Genomic DNA, 20,194 nt, shown 5'->3' with positions numbered 1-20,194 from the left:
CTACCCACCCCCCTCCAATACCCATAAATATTCAACATATACAATACAATAAAACCATAAAACAATATTTTCACACAAAGGAAAATAAACAAGAAAAATGTGTCTTCTATTTATTACACACTGAATCTAGTCATTTTGTCTTTTTTATCATTTTCATTCTCATTTTAGGGGATGGATGTCGTAGGCAAGCTCTCTCTGATATGTTCCATGCATGGTTCTCAAATTTGTTCAAATATTGTGACTTTATTTTTTAAAATTATATGTTATTTTTTTCCAATGGAATACATTTATTCATTTCCATGTACCATTGCTGTATACTCATGCTCTCTTCCATTTTCCAAGTTGACATTATATTTTTTTTGCTATCGCTAAGGCTATCATAATGAATTTTTTTTGCACTTTATCCAATTTGAGGCCTAATTCTCGACTTCTTATGTTACTTAAAAAAAAAATCTCTGTTTTTTTTTGGTATGTTATGTTTTTTTTTATAATTTTATTTAGTATCTGATTTAATTCTTCCCAAAACGTATTTACTTTCATACATGCCCAAGATGCATGTAATGTTGTTCCCATTTCCTTCTTACAGTGAAAACATCTATCCGATAATATTGGATCCCATTCTTTTAATTTTTGGGGAGTGATATATACCCTGTGTAACCAATTATAGTGTATCATGCGTAACCTTGTGTTTATTGTATTCTTCATAGTTCCAGAACATAACTTTTCCCATACTTCAGTTTTTATTTTTATGTTTAGATCCTTTTCCCACTTCTGGTTAGGTTTATAGTTTATTTCATTTTCCTTATCTTGCAGCTTAATGTACATGTTGGTTATAAATCTTTTGATTATCATTGTGTCTGTAATCATGTATTCAAAGCTGCTTCCTTCAGGTAATCTCAAGCTGTTTCCCAATTTAGCCTTTAAATAAGCTTTCAGTTGATGATATGCAAACATTGTACCATGAGTTATTCCATATTAGTACTTCAACTGTTCAAATGTTAATAAAATTATTTCTCTAATAACAGTTTTCTATTATTTTGATTCCTTTTCTCTCCCATTCTCTAAAGGAAAGGTTGTCTATTGTAAAAGGGATTAGCGGATTTTGCATCAATAGTAATTTTGGTATTTGATAATTTGTTTTTTTTTTCCTTTCTAAGTGGATCTTCTTCCATGTATGAAGTAAATGATGCAGTACTGGTGAGTTTTTATATTGCACCAGCTTTTCTTCACACTTATAAAGTATATGTTCCTGTACCTTTTCCCCTATTTTATCTAGTTCTAGCTTAGTCCAGTCCGGTTTTTCCCTTGTCTGGTAAAAATCTAATAAATACCTCAATTGTGCAGCTCTATAATAATTTCTAAAATTTGTTAACTGTAAACCACCTTGATTATACCTCTCTGTTAATTTATCTAACGCTACCCTTGGATTCCTCCCTTTCCACAAGAATTTCCTTATTATTCTCTTTAGTTCCTTAAAGAATTTTTCTGTTAAGGGAATTGGTAATGTTTGAAATAAGTATTGTATCCTTGGGAACATGTTCATTTTAATGCAGTTCACCCTCCCTATCAACATTAGCGGTGATTCTTTCCATTGTTCTAAGTCTTCCTGCAATTTCTTTATTAGTGGCTGATAATTTAGTTTGTACAAGTGGCTTAAGTTATTATCTAACCTGATCCCTAGGTATCGGATTGCTTGTGTTTTCGATTTGAATGGTGATTCTTTTTTAAATTCTGTATAATCTGCGTTACTCATTGGCATCACTTCACTTTTATTTGCATTGATCTTGTACCCTGATATTTCTCCATATTCCTTTCAATTTCTTAAATACTTTTACTGATACCTCTGGTTCTATTAGTTCTGCAAATAAGCTGATTTTATAACCCCTTCTCCTTTATTTTTATCCATTTTATTTTATTTTCTATTCTTATCAGTTCCGCCAAAGGCGAACAATGAGGGGGATAGTGGACATCCCTGTCTAGTTGACCTACTTAATTTAAAGTGACTCGATACATATCCATTTACTGTTACCTTCGCCAACAGTCCATTATACAATGCTTTAATCCATTTTATATATTTTTCTGGTAGATTAAATTTTTGTAATACTTAAAATAAGTAATTCCACTCTACTCTGTTAAAGTCTTTTTCTGCATCTAGAGCAATAGCCACTGTTGGTCTCTTATTTCCTTGAACTGCATGAATTAGATTAATAAGTTTTGAGACATTGTCCACTGTTCATCTTTACTTAATAAATCCAGTTTGAGCTTTTTTTTACTATTTTAGGTACACAATCTGTATGCTAATAATTTTGCTATTATCTTATAGTCTGAGTTAAGTAGAGATATTGGTGTATATGATGCTGGTGTTAGTGGATCCTTCTCCGTCATTGGTCTTACTGTAATTATTGCTGTCTTACATGAATCTGGCAAGTTTTGTGCTTCTTCTATCTGGTTCATTACTTCCAGGAGAGGAGGAATTACTAACTCTTTAAATGTTTTATAAAATTCTATTGGAAATCCATCCTCTCCTGGTGTTTTATTGTTCGGTAGCTTTTTTAATATATACTGTACTTCCTCTATTTGAAATGGTTTTATTAGTTTGTTTTGTTCCTTTTCTTGCAATTTCGGCAGTTAAATTTTAGCTAAAAATTCCTCTATTTTATCTTTCCCCTTGTTCTCAGTTTGATACAATTGTTCATAAAATTCCTTAAAATTTTTGTTAATCTCTGTTGGATTATATGTAATTTATTTGTTCTTTTTCCTTGATGCCAATACAGTTCTTTTAGCTTGTTCTGTTTTAAGCTGCCAGGCTAATATTTTATGTGTTTTTTCTCCCAGTTCATAATACTTTTGCTTTGTTTTCATTATGTTCTTCTCCACCTTGTACGTTTGTAATGTTTCATATTTAATTTTTTTGTCTGCCAGTTCTCTCCTTTTTGTTATATCATCCCCTTTTACTAATTCATTTTCTGTACTTACTATCTCCCTTTCCAACTGCTCTATTTCCCGATTGTAATCCTTTTTCATCTTAGTCACATAACTTATTATCTGCCCTCTAATGAAGGCTTTCATTGGGTCCCATAATATAATTTTATCTTTCACTGATCCTGTTTATTTCAAAATATGTTTTAATTTGACATTCAATAAGCTCCCTAAATTCCTGTTTTTTAAGTAGCATGGAGTTTAACCTCCATCTATATGTTCTTGGTGGGATGTCCTCCAGTTCTATTGCTGATAATAAGGGTGAATGATCTGATAGTAGTCTAGCTTTATATTCAGTTTTCCTAATTCTCCCTTGAATATGGGCTGACAACAAAAACGTATCAACCCTTGAGTAAGTTTTGTGCCTACTCGAATAATATGAAAATTCTTTCTCTCTTGGGTGTTGCCTCCTCCATATAAGTTTCATTTCCTGCATTGATTTAACCATAAATGTGGCTACTTTATTCTTTTTACTTGTCTTTTGTTCAGTTTTTTCTCACATTGGGTCAAAATTAAGTTTAAAATCCCCTCCTATCAATATATTTCCTTGTGTGTCTGCAACGTTCAAAAAAATATCCTGCTTAAACTTTTGATCCTCCTCATTAGGTGCGCATATATTGAGCAAATTCCAAAATTCTGAGTATATCTGACACTTTATCATTGCATACCTCCCTGCCGGATCTATTATTTCCTCCTCTCTATTGATTGGTACATTTTTGTTAACTAGTATGACAACACCTCTAGTTTTTGAATTATAGGATGCTGACATTATGTGTCCTACCCAGTCTCTCTTTAGCTTGTTATGTTCCGCTTCAGTTAGATGCTTTTCCTGCACTAATGCTATATCTATTTTTTCCTTCTTCAATAAATTTAGTAGCCTCTTCCTTTTAATTTGGTTATGTATTCCATTAATGTTTATAGTCATAGAGTTCAACATGGCCATCTCTTTTCCACTTCTTTGCCACCTCCATCCCCCTTTTCCCCATTTTAATCTCTTAGTTTTCTCTAATATACGACAACACATTTAAGACATAAAGTACCCCCTGCAGTTCCCACATCCACTAATACCTTAACCCCAAAAGATCCCCCCCCCCTTCTCTGAGTTGCCCCATATCCTTGCCAGGCAACCACACCTCCCTTTTTCATTTGGTAAGACTCTGCCTTACTTTACATGAACTACTATTGTTTTTTTTACACATATATATTGTTGTTGTAGGTGGTCCATAATATGAATGTTTGGACTATGATTGCTTCTGCAAAACACCAAATTCCATACTTGTTTATGACAATAAATTCTGATTCTGATTCTGAGCAGGCAAGGGGTCATAAGTGGATAAGGGTGGGAGGGCAGAAAAATAAAAGCTGAGAAGTGGTAGGAGAGAGGTTGAGGCTCTCTGAATAGACTTAGAAGGAGGCAGATAATTGGAGGAATGGAGACAGAGGGATAGGGAAAAAGAGAGATACAGGGTAGGGGTCTAATGGAATCTGGAGAAATGGATGTTAGTGCCTTCTGGTTGGACAGTGCCAATGTGGATTATTTGGTGTTGCTTATTTAATTGGCTGGTGGCTTCAGTATGGCAGTATATGAGGCCATGGACAGATATGTCAGTGTGAGGAAGGGCTGTGGGATTAAAATTGTTGGCAACTGAGAGGTCTCTGCCATTGCAGCAGAAAGAGTGAAGATGCTCAACAAAACGATTTCTCATTCAGTGTCCGGTCTCTTCTACGTAGAGGAGGCCAGAATGGGAGAACCAAATGCAGTAGATGGTTGTGAGGGAGAATCTTTGGGTGCAAGTGTAGCATTTCCTGTGATCACATGGATAATTAATGGGAATGAATGAATGGACAACATGATATGGAAGGAGTGGTCCCTGTGGTAAGTGGGAGGGAGGAGAGGGGAAGATGTGTCTGGTGATGGGACCATGTGGTCAGTGGCAGAAATTTGCGAAGAATAATATGTTGGACATGGAGGATGGTAAGTGAGAACAAGGGGAATCCTGACCATTTTGAGTCTAGGGGCAGAGGGATCCAGGGCAGATGTGCAGAAAATAGAGGAGATGCAGGTAAGGTCTGAGTTAATGGCAGTAGATGGGAAGCCATATGTCTTGAAGAAAGAGAATATCTTGGAAGTTCTGGAATGGAAGACCACGTCCTGGAGCAGATGCGACAGATACAGTGGAATTGAGGCTGAGGAAAAATCATTTCACATTTAAAAATTTATTTTCACTGGGGCACAGTTTCACAGTTTTGATGTTGAATTTTTTTCAATGCTTTGAATGTTTTGCATCAATTATTCAATAATTATTGAAATAATTACTCAATAATTGTGTTGATTCCTCCATGAGGCTACAGCAGAACATGGAGCTTAGAACATTAAATAGCACAACACAGGGTTCAGGGCTGAAGCATCCTCTGGATGCTGCAAGACCGGCTGAGTTTCTCCATTATTTTTGTGTGTTTTTTTTAATACAATCACAGTCTCTGCAGACTTTCATGTTTCCCTTCCTTCAGTCCATATGCCTGCACCGAACATGAAGCACAAGTTAAAGTCAAACTCTATTGTCTGTATGTAATACATATCCCAGAACTGGAAATAATGAAAACAGTGCCTCAATTTCTTAAACAATTCTAACAAATGCATCTTTAACTAAAAACATGAACATCATTATTTCAAATATTAAGTGCACAGTTAGTGTCTGGATGAATACATTGGGAGATTTGGAGATGAAGTGCTCGCCCATTCCATTTGTGACTCCTCGATTATTTGAACAATGGCAGTGCTTAACCTCAGTTCTCCGTGCAGATAAACTGTGTGAAATTCTCAAAAATCAGCCATATAATATTTTCTGAATCACGACATCGTTTATGTACAACACTGTGCTAATAAAATTTTTCTATGAATATCCAGAGCAGTATAGGCAACCGTGAGTGGGAGTGCCTAATATTTTAGCTTTGTATAAGTTATAAATATTAAGCAGGGGTTAACCAAAAGAGGATTAAATTCATCCCCAGAAGGAAGGAAACGCAGTAACAAAAACAACATGAAAGCTTTTTTTTCATACTGTAATTTGGAGAACAACTATATATCATAAGCTTAATTAACATTTGAAAGCATTCAACACATTATTGGAAGAATAATGATCATTTAAGAAATGCATAGCCACAGTTTTATATATCTAAAATGGATGGCATACCAATCCTCTCATTCTTCATATATAAATCTGATATCAGTTAAGTGCCTATTGGATTTTGACACATCCACATTTCTTTTGCAATCATGAGAGGTGATGGACACCAGAATGACTGCCTAGAAAATTTTTGTCCAGTATTTTAGCATAATTTTTTAAAATAAAAATATCCCTATAGTTATAACAACAAAAACATTTTTCATAAGCCCAGCTTATATATATCGATATATCTATAAGGCTAAAACTCTATGCTAATTTACTTTTTGAACCTTATAATGTGCTCCAGTCAGAGCTGTCATTATTACCCAATTACAATGACATTTCGAATCACGTGGTGTCACCTGCACTCGCTACAAGCATGCGCTGTTGTTTCATTGCTGCTGGTGTTCTTAGTCGCTGCTTTTGTCAAATTTAGCTACAATATTGTGGTAATATATATTTTTTTAATATTGCTAATTTGTCTTTTTTTTATAGAATATAGGGATATTCTATCATGCCACATGGAGTAACATTAGTACAAAAACATTACTAAGGATTCTGTATGATCTGGTATGGGAGGACATCAATGGTGGGGGTTGACACCATGAATTACCGCACTGGTTGACACCAACCCTAGTGATATCACGGGTAGAGAGAATCACTGGAGTCTCCCTCCCCATTTTTCAGCTTCTCACATTGGGAAAGAGATGCAGGAGCATCAGATCCAGCACCACCAGGCTGAGGAACAGCTTCTTCCCACGGACAGTGAGAATGCTGAACGACCCAAGGAACTGGTCACACTAACCACCCGAGACTCTCATTTGTACAAAACAATATTTATTTATTATTTGTATATATGAATACTCCTGCATATATATTATTCGTAGGTGCGTTAGGTCTGGTTGTGTGTGTGTGTGTTTTGCACTGAGGACTGGAGAACGCTGTTCATTGATTGTACTTGTGCAATCAGATGACAATAAACTTGACTTGAAAATGTTGACAGGGACTACTGGACACTTCTGAATCAATAGGAAAGCTAAATATCACAGAGCAGAAAGGATATGCAAAGCACTGCTTTATTCTCTGTTTATGTTCAATTGTTGAATATTAAAACACGTAGATCAGAACTGCCTTCAGCGGAATGGGGAGTTGGGGGAAATTCATGGTGTCTTTTGCTGTTTTAGTAATCATAGGAACTGGAATTAGGGAGCCAAAGCACTTGAAATATGTATAATTTTGGATGAGAGCAGAGGTGCGCTTGCAGGAAATGGATTGCAGAGAGGGTGTTGCTGATGTCAGGATGGAATAAGACATAATTGTTGGAGTAGCAGGTATGCAAGCATGGCAGGACCTGTGATGCCCCTGGTTTAACCACTGACTCCCTGCGTCAGAGTCCTGGGTTCAGTTCTGACCTCAGGTGATGTCCATGTGGGTTTCCTCCAGGTGCTCCAGTTTCCTCCTTCATGCGGGTTGGTTGGTTAATTGGCCACTGTACATTGCCCCCAATGTACCATAATAGTGGGTTGTATAAAGGAAGGGGATGAGTCAGTGTATAGGATGGAGATTGAAAACTTGGTACACCAACAACAGCCATTGCTGTTGCAATGTCACTAAAACCAAGGAGCTGATTGTGACTTCACGAAAGGAAAACAAGAGATATGAAATGCAGTAATCATTGTGAGATCAGAGGTGGAGAGGGTGAGTAAATTTAAGTTCTTTAGGGTTACTATCTCAGAGGAACTTTCCTGGAGCCACCACAATAATGGAAGCGTGAAGAAAGCATGTCAGCACCTCTACTTTCTCAGGAGTTTATGGAGGTTTGGTATGACACCAGAAATCTTACAGAGGTGTGGTGGAAAGTGTGCTGACTGGCTGAATAAAAGTCTGGTGTGGAAACACCAACACCCCTGAGTGAAAATCACTCCAAAAGATCATGGACACAGTCCAGGATATCACAGCATCCCTCCCCACCATCGAGAACATCTACAGGGAATACTGCTGTTGGAGAGCAACAGCAATCATCAAAGACCCACACCACCCAGCACAAGATTCGTTCTCACTGCTGCCACCAGGAAAGAGGTATAGGTGCCTCAAAGCTCACACCACTAAGTTCAGGACCAGCCGCTACCCCTCCACCATCAGACTCCTCAATGACAAACTTAATCAGAAACTCATTTAAGGACTCTTACTTGTGCATTTTATTGATTTTCTTTTGTTCTCTCAGTGTGTTTACATTCATTATCTGTTCACAGTCACTTGATTACATCTTCTACACTGTGTGAAGATCATTTTTTGCACTACCAATTAGTAGTAATTCAGCTACGCCGCAGGATAAAAGAATCTCAGGGTTATATGTGATGTCATGTATGCATTCTAACAATAAATCTGAAATGTGTGGTAGATACCTATGATGAGTTGTTTAAAAAGCAGGGAAAATGAAGAAGAAAAAATGATTGGGACCAGTGTCAATGGATGGTTGATGTTGACGTGGACTCAGTGGGCTGAAGAGCCTGTCCCTCTCTCTCTGCCAGCATGACACAATAACCAGTGGGAGGTCAGTGTGCCATGCATAGAAGTCAAACAAAGGTTCTCTTGGGTGGGGGGGTGGGGTGGATTGTCAGCATGGTCACGGGAAATGAAAGCTGCTAGGGGAATTTAGTCCTCAGGAATGGGGGATTGAATATAGTTGCAGCTACAGCTCTATTTGTGCAAAGAATGTGAAGGAATCATTACAGTGTTCCAGTTTTGTGGAAATAACTGCATAACCTACCCAGAAATCCACAACCTCTACTGACCCCGGGTGAACGAAGTGTTCTCACGATACCTTTTGGTCTTGAGGAAACAGCAACCTATCGTTCCTCACTCTCAAACTTTTGAGTCATTGATAGAGCGTATCAGTTTAATACGCTTTGATTTTCCACATGGGACGGACAAGCTGCTGAGACCTGATAGGCTAGACATCGATCCGCAAGCACTTGGAGCTGCCGAGTGGCACAAGCAGTGGATCGCCTGCTTCTCAGACTTTCTCAAAGTTGCAGTGGGCCTGGTGAACTCGATTGAGAAGAAACTCAAGGTCCTGCAAGTGAGAGAGGGTAACAGAGTGTACCAGGCGATCAGAAACTACACAACCTACCCAGAGGCCATGGCTGAGCTCCGCAACCTCTACTGACCCCGGGTGAACGAAGTGTACTCGTGATACCTTCTGGCCTTGAGGAAACAGCAGCCTATCATTTCTCACGTTCAGTCTTGGAGTCATTGATAGAGCGTATCAAGTTTTAAGCTAGGGAAACATGGTATTTAAAGTAGATACTGTCACATGTTTATTTTTACAGAAACAAGCTTCCCATGAATACTGGGAAAAAAAAGCTTTTGATAAATTCCCTTGCTATATACAAAGTGCAACCAGACCTCCCCCAAATGGGAAGCACTCAAACCTCTGACCTTGAATATAGAGATCCCCCATCTCCATTGCCAGGAAACAGCTTAAATGCTGTCAACATCTTTAAAATAAGAGTTGAAAGCATTCTGATAGAATTTTGGCACTGGGCTCCATAATGACAATATCCTTTATTTATCAAGAAGTATATTTACATGCGAGGATGTGCCCACTTCCAGTCTTTCATGATATGGAAGTATTTTAATTGGCTTTAGCTATCTATAAATAAATAAATAGCTAGATACATAGATAGATAAATACATTTTCTTTATATTCCTACTGTGATTTTCATGTGTGACCTTTATTGATATTGACATTACAAGGTATATTCTGCTTTAGTTTTCTAATTCCAATAATCTCATTCTTTAGATGATAAAACCTCCTTTTTTTCTTAATAGTGGAGTTGATATATATCTATACATGCAATCATACAAATTAAGAGCTGTAGGTTACCCAATCCTTCAATCTAGTTCTTCCAAGCAACGATGTGCAGAGGAAACTGTGGGTGGTGGGATTCAGATCTATCACTCCTTAGAATTGACCATGGATTCAGATTGGGTGCTAAAGAAGGTGTATTCACTGCTTGCATTCATTGGACAGGACATTGAGCATAAAAGTAAGGAAGTCATTTTGCACTCTATAAGACTTTGGATGTGTGCATTTCTGGTTATCCCGTTACAGGAAAGATGTAGAGACTTTGTATGTATCAAGATGTTGCCTTGATTAGCGGATATGAGCTATTAGGAGAGGTTGGGCAAACAGGTTGTTTTCCCTGGAGCATCAAAGCCTGAGGGGAGAGTTGATACAAGTTTATAAAATTATGAAGACATTGATAGGGCACACAGAATCTTTTCCCTGGGGTACAAGATGTCACGCACTAGAGGGTATACATTTAAGGCGAGGGATGGAAAATTTAAGGGAGATGTGAGGGACAATTTTTTTTTACATAGTACATGCTGCCAGAGTATTGGTGGAAGCAGATATGATAGTAACATTTAAGTGGCTTTTAGATAGAGATATGAATATGCAGAGAATAGAGGCATATGGTTAATCTGCAAATAGAAGAACTTTAGTTTAATTTGACATCATGTTTTGCACAGGTACGTGGGTGAAGGGTCTGTTCTTGTGCTGCACTGTTCTACATTCTTTCCATCTGCCTCCCATTAATGTATCAAAGACTCTGCTTCAACAACCCTTTGAGGGAGAGAGTTCCAAAGACTCACAATCCTCAGAGAAAAAAAAATCATCTCTTTGTTTTAAATGGGGGCTGTTTTTTAAAACATTGAAGCCTATTTCACAATTCTCCCACAGGAGGTCATATCTTCTCCACATCCACATTGTCAAGACCCCTCAAGATTCTATGTTTCAATTTCATTTTTCTAAATTCCAGAAGTACAAGCCTACCTTGTCCAACCTCTCCTCATAAGAAATATAATTCATTTAATGCTTTTACTTTGGTGCATTAGATGCAGATTTTTTTTTTTTTTTGCTATTTCCAGCTCTCAAAACTATTCACAGGCTTGTAAAAAAAAGATGAAGGGACTTAGAAGATTTTTTGATGACAGGGTAAACTTCTTAACTCAAAGTGGTAAAAAAAATGGAGTCTGGAAGAGACACTGAAGCCTCGGCAACACATTCATTTTAACACAGTTGGCCATGCCCACCAGTGTAATAACGTCATCCACCTATTTAAGTACTTCTTAATTCTCCTGGGCAAGGGGGTATACTTTAGCTTGTATAAATTATTTATGTTATTATCCACCCTAACTCCTAGATATTTGATCCTGTTTTATGGCCAACTCAAATGACTATTCTCTTGATATTGACTGTAACCCCCTTTAGTAAGTTGCACGACTTTGCTCTTATCCCAATTGATCTTATACCAAGAGACTCCATAGTCTTCCAGAATAGAGTGCAGCCTGGCCAATGAGTTTATTGGGTCTGTCAGATATATCAGCTCATCATCAGCAAATAAATTGATTTTGTGTTCCTCCTGGCTTACCCTAAAATCCCTTAATGTTTTGATCCTTTTGAATGGCCTCAGCCAATAACTCCATAGCTAGTATGAATAGAGGTGGAAATAATGTACACATTTGTCTACTAGATCTTGACAGTGGGAAGGCTGAAGAAATTTGCCCATTGGCCACAACTTTAGCCTTGGGTGTGTGGTACAATGCTTTGATCCAATTTGTAAAAGTTGGCCATAGCCCCAAGTTTTACAGCACCTTGAACAAGAAGTCCCACTCCAGTCTGTCAAATGCCTTCTCTGCATCCAGGGCTACAGCTATGTTTCTTTCATCCCTTGACTGTGCCAGATGCATTATACTCAGCAGTCTGCTTATATTGTCCGCTGCCTGCCTTTTTTGCTCAAAGCCCACTTGATCCTTATTTATTAATGTTGGCAAATGTTTCACCAATCTATTTTTCAGGGCTTTGGCAAGTATCTCATAGTCTGTGTTTAATAATGGGATTTGTCTATAAGAGGATGGTTTTAGTGGATCCCTGCTTTTTTTGAGAATCACTGTAATAATTGCTGTTGAAAAGGATTCTGGAAGGGTACGGGTCTCATTCGCCTGGTCTACCAGCTCCATAAAAAGAGGAACCAATAAATCCTTAAATTCCTTGTAGAACTCAGGAAGGAATCCCCCTCCTCCCCCCAGATATTTGTTAGTCCATAGTAAACTCAATGCCATTCCTATTCTGTAAAAGGGAAATCGAACCCTTCCTATTCTTCTAGGTCTAAATTTGGTAGTTTCAATTTTTACAGGAACTCATTGATTTTACTGGCACCCAGTTTTACTGTTTTATATAGATTTCCATAAACTTGCCTTAAAGTCTCATTAATTTCTTTAGACTTGTACGAGATCCTGTCATTCCTGGTTTGTATCACACTGATTGTCCTTGAGGCCTTTTTTCCCCTCAACTGCCAGGAGAGGATTTTATGGACCCTTTCCCCCAATTTTAATATTTTTGTTTTGACCTTATTATGGCCTTTTCTAAACTATACATTTGAAGTGTATTGTATTTTCATTTTTTTTTTGTTTGTCAGAGCCCTATATTATTCTTCAGAGATGGATTTTGAAAGTCCTTCTCTAAACAAGTAATCTCCTGTTCCAATTCTTCTACATCCTTTGTATATTCCTTTTTGACTGCTTTAGTGTATCCAATTATTTGACCTCTCAGGTAAACCTTGAGGAGGAGAAATTTATTCAGAGTAGAGATACAGTTGGTCTCACAGAACATGTCTTTCAGTGTTCTAACAAAGCAACAAAACTCCGGGTTCTTTAACAACAGTGTATTAAGGTGCCATCTATATACTGTCTCTTGGTTATCCAGCATTTCTAAGATTGATGTCAAAGGTGAATGGTCTCACTGTGTACTCGGTCTCCATGATAAAATCCTTCATAAAATCAAATGTAGCCCTTACTATCTTTGTCTTTGCTTTTTTTTTCATTGACTTGTCTAGGACAGGATCCAGACAAAAGATAAAATTCCCCCATCCAGAATATTTTCTCTTCCTTCTGTCAGATTCAAGAGGGTATCTTGAATGAACTTTTCATCATCAGGGTTGAGGGCATATACATTCACTAGGGTCCAGGACTCTGTATATATCTGGCAGTGCACTATTATAAATCTCCACTCTCACTGGAACACTTTTTCCTATCAAGATTGCCCTAGTACCAAATGAGGAGGCTATTACCTGGCCCACCCACCCATCCCCTTTTTAATTTTTGATGTTCCCGCTCTGTTAAATGTGTTTCTTGGTGAAAGGCCAGATCTGCCCCATTTTCTTTATGTGTTCCAAGGATCTTTTCCTCTTCATACTTCCATCCAGAACATTTAGATTAAAATTTATATATTTTATATTATTGGCCATTGCCCCAGAGACTCTTCCAAAATCTGTGTTTCCCCTGTCCGCCCCATGTCCAGTGTCCACCCAGCTCTTTTACTTCAGCCAGGCACTTCACTCCACTGAGTCCAAGACAAATCCTAGAAAGGTAAAATAGTAAGAGGCAAAAAGGACAAAAAGAACAGCATAAAATACAAAAACAAAGTATCAAATTCACATATATCCTCCATTTTAATTTTAATCCTTCCCCCCCCCCCCCCACCACCCCCCCCAATGACTTCACCTTCCACATGGTCACCATCCCTCTCCTCACCACAGGCTGTGCATTTTGCACCCATCACTTCACCCAAGCCCCCTTGACCATTTTCCTTTTTAGAAATGCTCCCACAAATGTATTTATGAAACAGTTAAACCCACATTATTATTATCTTATAGCTATCATACTTATGTACAACAAAGCATTTACATTACCGATTTGGCGATTATTCCTTACAAACCGGCATTTGTTGTACAAACCGTTGGGCCTCTTTGACCTCTGACAGGAACTTTCTCTCCCCCCCCCCCCACCTTGGCATTACAATTTTTAGAGTTGCTGGGTATCTGAGGACACATTCACACCCTTTCTCCCTAGGCATTCTTTTCATTAGCTCAAATTCCTTTCTTTGTCTTAGGAGGGTCACACCTTATCTGGGTAGAATAACACTTTATTCTCCTCCATCTCCATCGCCCGCCCACCCCCCCTTGTTTTCGCCATGACTGTTGCCACAGCTAAAATTTCTCTCAGTCCTGGTGACACAGAAGCTTCATCAGTACTGAGCGTGGATTTTGACCGGACCCAGGCACAGTCCCTTCCCAAAACCTCTGGTGGACAATGTTGAAAGAACACCATGGGATCCCTCCCTTCCATAACTTCCCTCAACCTCACAATTTTTATCGTGTTCCTCCAGCTATGTTTCTCCAGAGTATCCATTCTCTGACAGAGGTGTCCCCTTTCCCTCTCCAATTTATTTATTCTGTCTTCATTATCCCCAGTTCATTCCTCTACTTCAGTCACCCTTCCTGTCAGTCCAATTAGGGCAGTTTCCCAGATGTCCATTTTAAGATAAAGTTCCCCTGTTTTTTTGCTTAAATCTCTGGCCAGTCTCTCCTCCATCCTTCCCATGGCCTTTAGGATGCCCACTCCCCCTCTTGCCGATGCCATCTTGCCCCCTCATGCCTCCCATCTTTTCCCTGCTCTCTCCTCCTTCCACTGCTTAATAAGGGTGCCACGGTTGGCATAGCAGTTAGCACAACGCCTTTACAGTGCCAGCGATCGAAACCAAACCTGGGCTCGAACCCCGTGCTGTCTGTATGGAGTTTGTATATTCTTCCCGTGTCTGCATGGGTTTTCCTCGGGGACTCTGGTCATTGCCCTCCTCACTGGTGTCCTGCATCTTCCCGCAAGCTGTTCCTGCCGTCTGCCACGTTCCACTCCCAGGTACTTTTCTCTTCTCACTACCCTCTAGGTGAGAGGGGAGAGGTGCAACACCCTGCCCCCCCCCCCAAGGCTCGGACTCTCCTCGGGCCCCTTTCCTCCTGATGACCGGTTGGAAACCATGTCGCCTCACCTCCCCGGGTCGGTATGGGTCAATGTCCTACTGTTCTCTCCTCATCACATGACTCCCATCACTTTTGATACACTTGAGGAGATACAATGTATACACATGAGAGAGAAATAAATATGGAGATATCATTAACAAGGTTAATATTGACCCATATTTGACAGCATTTATAAGACCCCCCACCATTTTTAGCGTGAAATTTTAGGAAAAAATTGTTTTAGTGTATTTATGGGTACTAGGTAAGTTGGCAAATGGGTTCGACTGGCCACTCGATCACTGCCCACCCCCTCCCCCACACCTTATTCAGTTTGCTTGGGGGGCCAGGCTCATCAAACAAAGGCTCAGTGTGGAACCTGATCATCGAGGCCCGGCGCTCCCCTCAAAGCAAGTGATTGATTGTACCATCAGAGTGTACTACAAACACGGCCGTTGTGCTGCTGATGGGGGGCCTCCATGGTCGGCCTTCTCACGGGGAAGTGAGCAGCAGCGGCAGCTCCCGAAAGCAGAAGGGAAGGTGGTCCGTGAAACTATGAGCATGCTTCCTGGACAGCTGCAGCATCTCCGCAGGCTTCTTGAAGTTTGAGCACTTAGTATTTCAGTGCCCAAAATGGTGGCACCAAAAAGTCACCTTCGCGTATAATGGGGTGACTTTTTTTGGGAAAAAAAGGGGGAGGGGTCTTATTTGCCATCAAATATTTTAAATTCACCAGATGCAATTAATCATTTCTTCCCAATGATTCCTGGCATCTCATTTACTGATTTTTTTTAGATTATGGAAAGTTGTAAAATTTTTTTCAATTATTTGCTCTTTAATAAATAACAATGTAGAAATAACTATTTTCTCAGTATGCTGCTTGTAATTGAATAATAAATGTTTACAAGGAACACTCTGTGAATATCACTGTTCATCAAACATAACAAATTCTTTCCCTTCAGCAACCACATAATTTAGGTTCTGTTAGAATGAGACTAAATATGATATTGTAAATCTCAAGATCCAGTGCTGAAACATCATAACTCTTAAACGTTGTCCACATATACTCTTTCCCCTTTCTAATGAGGGAGGAAGTAGGACAAGATTGAAACAATATTGATGCTCTCTTGTCTTCTTGGCTGAGTGCCCCCTACTAAAAATCAAAGCATTTTTTTCTGCATCTGGTTTGGTACTGCACTGCATGGGAGACTTACCCACCTTTCCTAACATCTCTACTTTTACTCTTGAAAATGAATGGTAATAAGTGTCCACTGAGGGACATTATCATTTATTTCGGCCGTTAAGTCGACCTTCAGATAAGTCGGGTCCCCATTTTTAGCCTCATCTTCATGGTTTTATCACATATCAGGCATATGTCGACCCCCCAAAAAAATCACATTGACTGAGCTGATGGGCGTTGCCAAAGGCGGTTGTTATCATGGAGCCTCCAGCAAAACAATGAAAGTATGAAGCGAGTTTTAAGTTAAAAATAATAGAAGTGTCCAAGAAATCCAGCAATTTCTTTCTAATATAATGATATCTTGAAAATTTGTTGCACGTTGGGTTCTTTATTGGGGTTTCGGGTCATCTTATACGTTGAATCTACGTCGAGCATTTTTTTTTAGTTGAATTTAACATCTCATTTTTGTATCTGGTGTATAAGTCAACCCCTTATTTTTGAGTGCTTTTTGAGGGTTTCAAGACTCGACTTGTATGCCAAAATATACAGTATTATCACGGTTCCTTTACAGTGACAAAACATGACAGCAAAACAGCAGCAAACAATTATCCAAATAGGGATTCACTACTTCTCAATCCAAAGTTATTCCAGGCTATTTGAGGAAAGAGTGGTCAGGCATCCTCTCACAGAAAAGTGGAGGGGAGGTGATAACATTAGAAGGCAAGTACTTGATATGCTGTATCTTTAGTATTTGAGCACCAGGACATGGGCTAAATACACTACAGAAAATATTTTATCTGAGATATACACAAACAAATAAGTAATAATAATTCTCAAGAATTAAGTGAAGTTTCAGTATTTCCATATTGCCTACCAAAGCTCTGATCCATTAGTTCAATAACTCCAGCAAATAAAACAAGGAATATTGAGCCTGGTTCTCAAATGCCCTTAAGGTGCAGAGACTTTTAGACTTGCTTGTAAATCAACAGAATGTACCAAAATTATTGGAAAGATAGTTAAACATTTACACCAATTATATTTTTTAAAATCTACTTGTTTGGGAAGAAGCAATTAAAATATTTGATGAAATTTGTAGCCCATGTTGGAGAAACAGTTACAGGTAAGCTGGCAAACGGATGTTGCAATTTGATGGTTGTTTGGTGTTTCTTTTGAACATGTCAATCTCCTGTGAAATCTGCCATCAAATGCATGTACTGTGAGCAGACTGAAACTTGATGTTTTCTGTCAAATCTACTTGATTCACAAGGATCAATTTTGCAGCAATGTATTAACACATTCCCCAAAGCAAATAACTGTAATTATTTCAGATAACTGTTCAGCAAGACTTAAAAAAAAATCTTTCTTTCTCACAACAGTCAGAAAAACTTGACACCTTTAAAGGCTTGATGGTTTTCAAAGCACATTTCCCACTCTGATCTTTCAGGCCATCTATGAAAGCCAACATAGAATCCCCCAATTCACACACAGTTGTCGATCACTTGGATTATTATATCAATGCTGATGGGCGGCACGGTGGCACACCTAGTGGAGTTTCTACGTTACTGCTCCAGAAGCCCAGGTTCAATCTTGACCTTGGGTGACGTAAGGGAGGAGTTTGCATCTTCTTCCTGTGCATGGAGTTGATTGGTTAATTGGCCTTTTTAAATTTCTCCTAGAGTGTAGGTGAACAGCAAAATCTGTGGGGAGTTAATGCGAGTAAAAAATAGGATTGACATCAAGTTAGTATAATTGGGTGCTTGATGCTCCATGCAAACTGAACAGCTGAAGACCAGTTTTCCAGTGATATCTCTCTATGATTATGAGCCATTTAAAACATGCCCGTTTGTTCTGTTATCTTCCAGACGAAGTCCTCTTCCAGTTACACGTTAATACAATGAAGGTTTCTCCCTCCAATGCACTCTCACATAAGAAGTTCATGTCCCATATTATCCAGAGAGTTAAAACAGATTTTTCATCAAATCCTCTCTAATTTTTCTACCAGAAGGATCCCCAACATTTATGGGGTTGTGGATGCCATTTAAACCTTCATGCTGAAACATATATGGTGGGAAATGTAGAAAACTGATCAATATAACAATAATGTAGTGCACCAGTATCATTTGCATTGTATAAAATTGATCAATGTCAAATTAAAAATGCTTACTGATTAAAAACAAGATGAGATAGCTTTTAGGCATTTGCGAGAAAATAATGTTCAGAGTTTCAAAATAATTTGCAGAGGTTTGGGGGACAGAGAGCAAATTTTAAAAATTGACATGGATTTGATGAGGTGAATGGCTTCCTGGGCTACAATATTTGTATGATTTGAGAAGGGTGTGTAACTTGTCAATCCTTTCTGGCTCTTTTGAAAATTCCTTTGTCACTGAACTGGGTAACCCGGTTACAGGGTGATCTCTTTGTGCTCAAAATGACTACATTAGGGAATTATCGGAGAATATCATTGAAATGGAGGATATTTGAGGTAAGTTCAATACTTTCACCAGCCTTCTTCAAACACTAACAGTCTCCAATCAAATCGATCATCCCCACACCACCCCTCCAATTCATTTACTTTTGCTCAACATTCCCATTCTCTCCCCTAACTTCTCTCCCTTGCACCCTCTCCATTACAGAGCTGAGATTACAACCAGAGCAGGCAGAATTTTATTGAATGTCAGAACAGTCCTAATCCTGTTTCTGCCACATTTGTATAAATGTAGGCACAAAGCTACAAAGACTAGTTTCAAAACTTGGCAGCATTTGCTTTAATGTCTCAAATCCATTAAATTTGACAGACTTACAAATTCTTTCCAATTAAAAATAATCTTGCATTTGACAACATTTTGTATTGTCATGTTTCAGACCTCAGAACATTTTAAACTTTATCACATAAGAGTCCTCTGAACATTAAACTGTTCCTGTAAAAATATAGTCTTGAGATAAAGTGAAAAGCCATATATGCTGGAAATGTGAAACCTGTCGCAGTATCTCTCTCTCTCTCTTTCTCGCTCTCTCTCTCTCTCTCTCTAAGATGCTGGAGAATTAGTATATTATTTAAAAAAAGGAAAAGCATCAGGCAACATTTCTTACCCTACCTTTCTGCAAATAGAAGATACTGGAATGTTGCCATAATACAAGAGTGCAACAAAATGAAGTGAATTTGGTTTGAACTGATAGAACATATGTCACATAGCATCCTGCACAAAATAATGAAAGGAGAATAAAAACAAATATTCAAAATAACTCGTTAATCTCTTTGTGCTCTGATTTGGCATAAAATGTCCTGGATAGGATAGATGACGTGGAGAGTGAAGACTGAATCTGCAACAAAAAAAGGGTCAGAATGTAGTGATGGATGCGTGGCAGAGGCAGTAGATTGCAGTACATCATGAGCCCAGCTTTGGATAGCGCCAACGGCTTTGCATGTTCATGCACATTTTTCTGGGAATAATTGTCTCCTTTTCTGGAATTCTGGATTCCACAAATAATCTGATCTATAATTAGTGGATCCTTTAAATTACCTGCTAGAGTCTGCAAAAATTTCAAGAGATTCCTCCTGCTTCTTTGCTTGTGAATCACAATAATGACCGACCCATATATAGGAGGGTTCCGAGACATTGCAGATTATCTAATACATTTTCTAATGCCCCACTTGAGGGTTTTATGATGTAGTAGTTTTCCTTTCCATTGTTACTGATGAGATACAAAAATATATTTGTTGTATTTATGGGTGTGGAGAAGATGTTTCCAGTAGTGGGAGAGTCTAGAACCAAAGGGCACAGTCTCAGAATAAATGGGGGGCCCTTTAGAGCAGTGATGTGGAGAAATTTCTTCAGCCAGAGGGTGATGAATCTGTGAAACTCATTGCCACAGACAACTATGGAGACCAAGTTATTGAATAGATTTAAAGCAAAGGTTCCTGTTTAAGTAATGTTATGGGGAGAAAGCGGGAAAATGAGGTTGAAAGGAAGAATGCATTAGCCATGATTCAAATGGCAGAACAAAAT

General features: G+C 38.6%; 1 long non-coding RNA gene across 1 annotated transcript in view; it reads left to right on the top strand.

Annotated features, from left to right (window-relative positions):
- The first annotated feature begins 7,801 nt into the window (after positions 1-7,801).
- Positions 7,802-20,194, top strand: part of LOC138760096 (uncharacterized) — a 28,965-nt gene continuing 16,572 nt past the window's right edge. Inside the window, exon 1 of the long non-coding RNA XR_011355398.1 lies at positions 7,802-7,844. This is a non-coding gene — a long non-coding RNA (uncharacterized lncRNA). The remainder of the gene's footprint in view (positions 7,845-20,194) is intronic.

The sequence above is a fragment of the Narcine bancroftii genome, chromosome 4 (assembly GCF_036971445.1).
Source record: "Narcine bancroftii isolate sNarBan1 chromosome 4, sNarBan1.hap1, whole genome shotgun sequence".
Lineage (NCBI taxonomy): Eukaryota > Metazoa > Chordata > Chondrichthyes > Torpediniformes > Narcinidae > Narcine > Narcine bancroftii.
This window is presented reverse-complemented; position numbering and strand designations above follow the sequence as displayed.